The following is a 7,500-nucleotide window of genomic DNA, read 5'->3' as shown; positions in this document are numbered from 1 at the left end:
GTATGGATGGATGAATGGATGGATGGATGGATGGATGGACAGACGGAAGGATGGATGGATGATTGGAGGAACAGGTTCTTCTATCAAAGGCCTTATTCTCAAGGCTTTCAAATTGGTAGTAAATCACATGACGACCAGCAGCCAATCACATTTTCCGGGGACTGTATTGACGATACCCGCACCGTGACATTTAATTAATGGTGGCACCAATCCACAACCATGCATTCACACACCCAAAATCATGGGATGACGGATAAGAAAACGTAACTGTCAAAACAGGCGAAGCACGTCCCTACGGAAAGAGAGCTTGTGGAGACATATTTTTTAAACCAATATATATTCCCAATAAATTCTCTCGAGGGCTTTTAAAGTGCAAGTTCCCCAGTTAGATGATGTTTTGATGAATACGGTGACAGGAAAGCTGCTCTACATTCATGTTAAATATGTGGCTGATGTTGTACAATGGCACACAGGGAATCATTTGCATGAAGCTCCGCACTAAAATCTTTTATTAATAATAATAATAATAATAATAATAATACCACACACGACCATAGACACACTATATCTGTATCTATCTATAGTATAGTTCTAAAGTTTATTCTGTTAAAAACAAAAAAGACCTGAAACATGAAAAAAAAACGAAAAAAAAAAGTCTCTAGCGTGTAAGGATTAGTTTTTTTTTTGCCGACCAAGCCTCACAAACGTAACGTGGAGCACATGCCATCCTCCCCTCTTCCTCTTCCTCAGAAAGAGGAAGAGGAAGAGGGCTGGACATGCCTTTTTTTTACCAGCCATCAGACTTGTTTTTCTCGTTCGTTTTTCCATTTCTTCGGGTGAGACAGTCAGACTGTCAGACATGCATAAGTGTATTTGTCCTCAGTCTGTTTTCATATTTACATATTAAAATGCGCTGTGTGCTCCTGCACCTCAAACGGAGCCGCCGTCGCCTTGAACTTCATCTACGAATATTCTATTCTATTACTGTTATCATATGATGCTGTGTTCTGTTCCATTATCCTGTTATATTTAATTATTTTCTCTTATATGATATCATGTTCCATTCTATTATCTTCTATTCTATTTCAGTTCTAACATGATTTGAAAAGTGACTAACGTGACTCGTTGCCTGTGCCGCCTTTGGTCATAAAGTCATAAATCCAAATTTTTTGCTGCGGTTCAGTCATTTCATTTTCTGCATTTGCTCTCCAGCAGAAGGCCCCGTCCACCTCTCCCTACCAATGCCCCCGATCGGCCACTAGATGGCCCATGCCCATGTTTTACTTTGGCTTGCTTCCTGCACGGGCGGAGCAGTTTCGACTGGCCTGCGCTGAAAATAATGTTCTTTAGTGTTTAGAAGTAAGGGTACACCAACAAACTGGTTTTCAAACTGTGGCACGGGGACCCCCTGTGGTACGCAGTACGTACCAGTGGTTGAAAATAAGAGCTCAAGAACCTCAGCTCAAACCTTACAGTATATTACGGGTGAGAGGACGAGTATTTATATGCATGTGAGTGAGAAAGAGAGATCTATTGTGTTGTTTCATACAATATAATTTTGGGGAAAAGGTGTAGGTGGTTCTCTGCTGTGATCAGGGGTTGTACTTGCGGTAAAACCATATAACTAACTTACCCTTGGTCCTGGCTCGTTCTGGAGTAGCGCTGGTCCCCCTGGAGGAGCTGGGTCAGGGTGGGAACAGCATCGGACACACAGTGGGACTGTGAGGGGAAGGCCTGGGTGAACACAGCAATCTACATAACACAAACACAAACACACACACGCACACACACGCACACACACACACACACACACACACACACACACACACACACACACACACATAATCCTATTAAGTTATTACAGTAAGTATAGGTAAGGTCATTATTTATGAGGCCAGAGGGGGACGGGGCTGGTGTTGGAAATTGCTGTTACTTTACCAGATTCTGATTGGATGAGAGAGTCTCCGTGCTCTCCTCCACAGTGCCGACTGGCCACCACTGTCCCACCGGGTCTCTGTTCTCAATGGACGAGTCCTGAGAAAAAGCTGTCCAGTTGTCGTCCGGTGGGTGAAACGAGACGCCGGTCCAGCCCGACGTCCAGTGGGTGGAGTCTCCTGCAATGACAACACACACACGCACACACATTGTAATTTGTTCAATACGGTGCGTTAGGCTGATGGTGAGCTCCTGTGTTGTTCCTGTTCCTGTTTGAGTGATGCTATTATTGATAAAAAATAATTGCCACGGTTGAAACACTCCTTTTATGATTATGATGATAGAGTTATCAAAAAAAAGCACAAAGGGAGGCATTAACATGAAGGAAAGTATCTATCATCCTAAAAAGGTAGGCCAACAGGGGGCAGTGTCGAGACCCTTTCAGTTCATAGCTTGGAGCAAGTCCTGTGCAGCATCCAAATGGTGTACTAATACTGGCATGCTATTTAGTAAAACAAATCACTGGTAAGTATTCCTGAAACCATAGTACGATCAAAAATTATACACAAAGTACCAGGATGACATACTGTTGGCATAGTGTGATGCAGGTATGAGTTTCTCTGCAGTGCTGTCAACAACCCCCAGGAAGCAAAGCAGCAATACGACGATCTAACGCACGCTGGACGATAGTACGAACATGTAGTATATAGTACATTCCGGCCGCAGCTCTCCTCTTTGGGCCCAGGAAACAACAGAAGCCCTTTCACAGATGGCACTTGCATTTCAGCGGGTAACTCTACCCCCCCCCCCCGGTTGAAATGAGCCAGCGAGACAACAAGCAGAGCCCAGTCCACTACGAGGGGCTCGACCGGCCCCGTGCATGCTGCAGCACGTGGCTACCAACACCTCCATCGGAGGCAGTGAATGATGTTGCCACGGCAACCTTGAAGCAGTTTGAACTACTACAATGAGGAGCGCTGGAATGTATAGGTAGGTTCGCACAAACCAATGAAGGCGAGATCCCTCACTCGACTGTACACCAGAGGTGGAAGCGGCGCCAGCGGCGTTGTTCAGGCAACGCGGCACGAATGTTGTGCGGCCCGACCGACGGAAGCGCTTATCTGCGTGGGTCCCTAAAGGAAAGAACTGCGGAATCCCAGCGAAATGTGTCGACATTTGCTGAGATACGAGGCAGGGTTCCCCTGACCCGGATTCGGGGATCGTTCGCACCCATCACTGAGCCGAGGAGTTCCGGATTTGCCAGAAATTCTCCATTCTGCAGTTCTCTGTGTGATTGTCTGCATCTATACAGAGAAAGTGAGAATGGTTGTGTCCGATTTTCTGATTTGTGTATGTATGTGTGTGTGTGTGTGTGTGTGTGCGTGTGTGCGTGTGTGCGTGTGTGCGTATGTGTTTGTGTGTATTTATCCGTGGTGTGTTTTGTAACTGAACATTCATTCGAGATGCTTGTGTGTTTGTTTGGATGTGTAGAGTTGATGGCGACGCGCGTGCGTCTCTTTGACCCCTTGTCCCACAACCCGAAGCTAAGAGTAACTTCCAAAATCTGTCCCCCCCCAACACTCACTCACTCACACACACGCCTCCCTTTAACCCAGCTCTAAATGATTTATACCACCCAGAGAGAGAGCGAGAGAGCGTGAGAGAGAGAGCGTGAGAGAGAGAGAGAGAGAGAGAGAGAGAGAGACTAGGAATCCAGGTCATGCCAGATTAGATGTACTTTCTCCACTTCAGGGCCAATCAGAGCTTACTAGAGCTGCAGACAAGTCTAATGGTCCGTAACGACGTCTCTGCGCCGCTCCTTTATGACATTTACTTCACAGGCACAAAGACAAAGTTCTTGTAACAAAGTTCAAAGTGCTGTAATTTAGGGCTCGGTGGCATCTTTGTTTTTTTTTTCCTCCACAATCTGCCAAGAATGTAGATCAAGTTATTGCGAGCTGTTACATCATTTCCTTTTTAAAATAAAGAAAATTAACTGCGTGACTGTTGACTGAAGCAGACTAACTAAATTACAAAATCATCATTATATATTGCAATCTTAAATTAGAATATTCATTTTGCAATGTATATTTTGATATTTATTATTCAAATAAATATTTATCCTTTTATTTTTCCTATTGATCCTATAGTTCCTGATACAAACTTTCACTTTTGGTTTTAAATATACTAAAATTATTATTTATTTGAGTCTCTGTATCGTGCCCTGTAAAGCTTCAGGCTTCAAGGTCCCTAGAATGGCACTATATCAATCAAAAGTAATATTATTATTATTCTCATAATTCTTCTTCTTATTATTATTCACGGTACAAGCAAAACCTTGCATTGCCTACAGCATTGCAACATGCTTTGCGCTTGCCTTTACATCTCATAACAAATGATAAATTGCGGTCGTACTTTGATGGACACTTCAAATAACAAGGATGAAAAGTAGCCCTGTAAACGTTCATCAAAAGAAATGCAAGACAAACATGTCTTCAAATACTTTAATTTACACTGTGTGTGCAAAGACACGCAGCATGATCACAGCAGAATGCAAAATGTCACATTCCCTGTGATTTCACAGTCATTCTGAAGTCCTGTCCATGTGCCCTGTTTCACTGCATTGGAGTGCCTCAAAGACAGGTGGAAAAATGGTCCAGGTCGAAAATGGACGGACGGTTTGCAGACGCTAATTTTAACTGCGTCGCTCCTGGAGCGTATGCCCTATTTCAAAATGTTCCCTGTTGGAAACACATCGTAAAAAAATAATGTGTGAAGGGCTGTAATGGGGTCGGTCAGGCTGACATGTGTAACGACTTTGACCCGGTTTGCCCCGGTCGGCCCGGTGGACGAGAAGCCAGGCGGGGGCGATTAGCGGAATGGGAACAAACTAAGTGGAACATGAGAAGTGAGCTGATCAACGCACACATACAACAAAAGAATCCGACACCCGCACGAACGGCGGGCGACTCCCCCGCCGCGTCGAACCCCTTCTCCACATTGTCATGGAGGTGACGCTCTGATGGAGGCCACTCCAACGCGCCTGACTCCCATAATAATCGCCCCGTTCTCTCCGCACCGCCAGGCGAACGGCGAGGCCACGTACCGCCAGCGTTCTCCTGCGGTGGTACGGTCCTTGTGTGTGAAGGAAACGCGAGAAAAGATGAGCAAAGAGAGAGGGAGCGTGGAGGGGTTTTAATACTAGTGAAGGAAATGTCTCCTGACCCGCCGCAAACCCGAAAAGCCTGTTGGCCCGACCGTAGTGTGCCGAGGGGGTATTCCACCGCTCGTAATCAAAGCAAATGTATCTAGAGGTTTGGATGGCTTCTTGTTTTCTTTTTCCCTTTTAGTATCAGAACAGTCAACAACAAAAAAAAAAAAGCCCTTCGGCTTCGCCGTCACGTGGCTTAAAACATCGAGACAAATTTACCCGACCGACCCGAGGGGGGGGGGGGGGGGGCGAGAGAGAGAGAGAGGGGAGAGAGATAGGGTCAGGAGAGGAAAACATGTAAAACAGGTGGGCAGACAAAGGGAACGCAGGGAGGGAAAGAGAGAGGTGGGGGTCTTAAGGGGAGGGTTAGCGAGAACACAAGGGGGAAAAAAGAAAGGCGAGAGAACAAGGGAATGAGGGCGAGAGAGAGAGAGAGAGAGAGATTGAGAGAGAGAGAGAGAGAGTCAAAGACAGAAACTGATTAACAGACTTACCGTCACTCTCCGTGTTCCCACAAGGCACTGGGGCAGAGGGAGCGAATCCCTCGCTCCAGCCGGGCTCTCCCTCCGCCTGCATGAACACCCCGAATTCATCTTCCTCCTCCTGCTCCACCTCCTCCCGCTGCCACTCCTCCTCTTCCTCCCCCCAGTCTGCCCTCCGCTCCCCCAGCTCAGTGGCCAGGGTGCCGCTCTGCTCCTCGTTCCCCTCCTTGTGCCTCTCGTCCTCCAGACCGGGCTCCTCCGGGGAAGCCCACCCCTCTCCATCTCCCCCTCCCTCCTCCCCCCCTCCTCCTCCTCCTTCTCCGAGAGTGCTCGCCAACGCCGGACCCCCCCTTGCCTCCGGACGGGGCAGGCTTGTTGCCATGGCTCCCAGGGGAGACGGAGTGGGGGCAGGATTAGCAGCAGAGTGTGTGTTGGCTTTGGGAGGATCAGCCACCGCTGACGTCTCCCGCCAGACGTCAGCGCCACCAGGGCCGAGCCGGAGGGAGCAACAGGTCTCCGCCTTCCGCTCCTCCGCTCCTGCGGTGTCCTCCGCCGGGGGCTCGTCGGACGGCTGGAGAGAGCAGCTCCCACCTGTTCTCCAATCGGTCAAACAATGTCTCTCTGTCCCATTGTTGGCCTCTCCACACACCTCCTCTCTGATGGAACCATCGGTTTCCTCCTTTGGTTTCTCTTCTGTGCTGCTCTGTTTGTCGTCGTCCGTTGCGACGCCGCCGCTTTGGAGAACTTCCTCCTCCTTGTGGCCCGCCACTCTCTCCTTCTCTCCCCTGTCTTCCCCTTCCGCCTCCTCGCCTGTGCCCTCCTCCGTCGCCTCCTTCCCTCCACCGCTTCTTTTACCTTCCTTCTCAGCCGAAGTCAAGAACATCCCGTCGTCGGTCTCCGAGACGGACATCCCTCCGTGTCCGTCCACCTGCCTGAGAGCTGGACAGGAGGTTGCATTTCCCAGCTCAGCTTCTCTGCCCTCTTCCAACTTCATCGACCTCAACAGGGTCTCCCCGCGTGGCCTCCAGGGGCCTCTGTCCTCTGCCGCTTTAGCTTCTCCGTCTTGACAAAGCGGTTTATCAAACTTTTCATTTATGTCGTTGACGACTTTCAGCTGCGTCCCCTCACCACCTGGTTCCTCAATGTGAAACTCCTCACAGTTTGTTTCTTTTATTATTGATCGGTCGCTCCCCAGTTCCTTTATCAACCGCTCATCATCTACGTTCCAAGTGTCTCCTCTTTTTATTTGAGGCTGCTCAAGGGTCTCTCTGTTGCTCTTTTGTTGGTTTCCGTCTGCACTTCTGTTCTCCTGTCCCTGAACACCGCCGGGCTTTTGTTCTGCTGTGGAGGTGCTGCCCTCTGCAGGGCCGGATGCCTCAGAATTGGAATATGAAGCAGGGGCGGCGGAAGGGACGGAAGAAAGGGGGAACTGGCCTTCATCACAACAGCGTGACGCTTCAAAGGACTGGGCAGGCTCCACGCTGTTCCTTTCATCCTCGCCCCGGTCACGCAACCTCTGGGATTCCTGTCTGGATACCGTATCTAGTGCCCCAGAATTAGAGAATCCATTGATGTCAGCTTCCACCGCGCCACTGGTTTTCTGCCCGGGTTTTACTGCGACAGAGGTAGAAGAAGGGGTCACTGGGGGAGATCGGTTCCCATCTTCATGAACTGTAGAATGTTCCGGTGTCAAATCAAGAGTCACAGGAATCTGGCTGTTACCGTCACAACCCCCCGTAGTCTTTTCCGGTAGTTGACCGGCCACATGTGTCAGTGCAGACTGTGTCTCTCCCTCGTTTTCGGCGCGAAAAGTCTCGCCGCAGGAGTTAGGGCTCTGCAGCCGCACGTTTGTTTCTGTGACGGCTTCGCCCC

The sequence above is a fragment of the Zeus faber genome (genome assembly GCF_960531495.2).
Source record: "Zeus faber genome assembly, chromosome: 9".
Taxonomy (NCBI): Eukaryota; Metazoa; Chordata; class Actinopteri; order Zeiformes; family Zeidae; genus Zeus; species Zeus faber.
Note: the sequence above shows the minus strand (reverse complement) of the source record.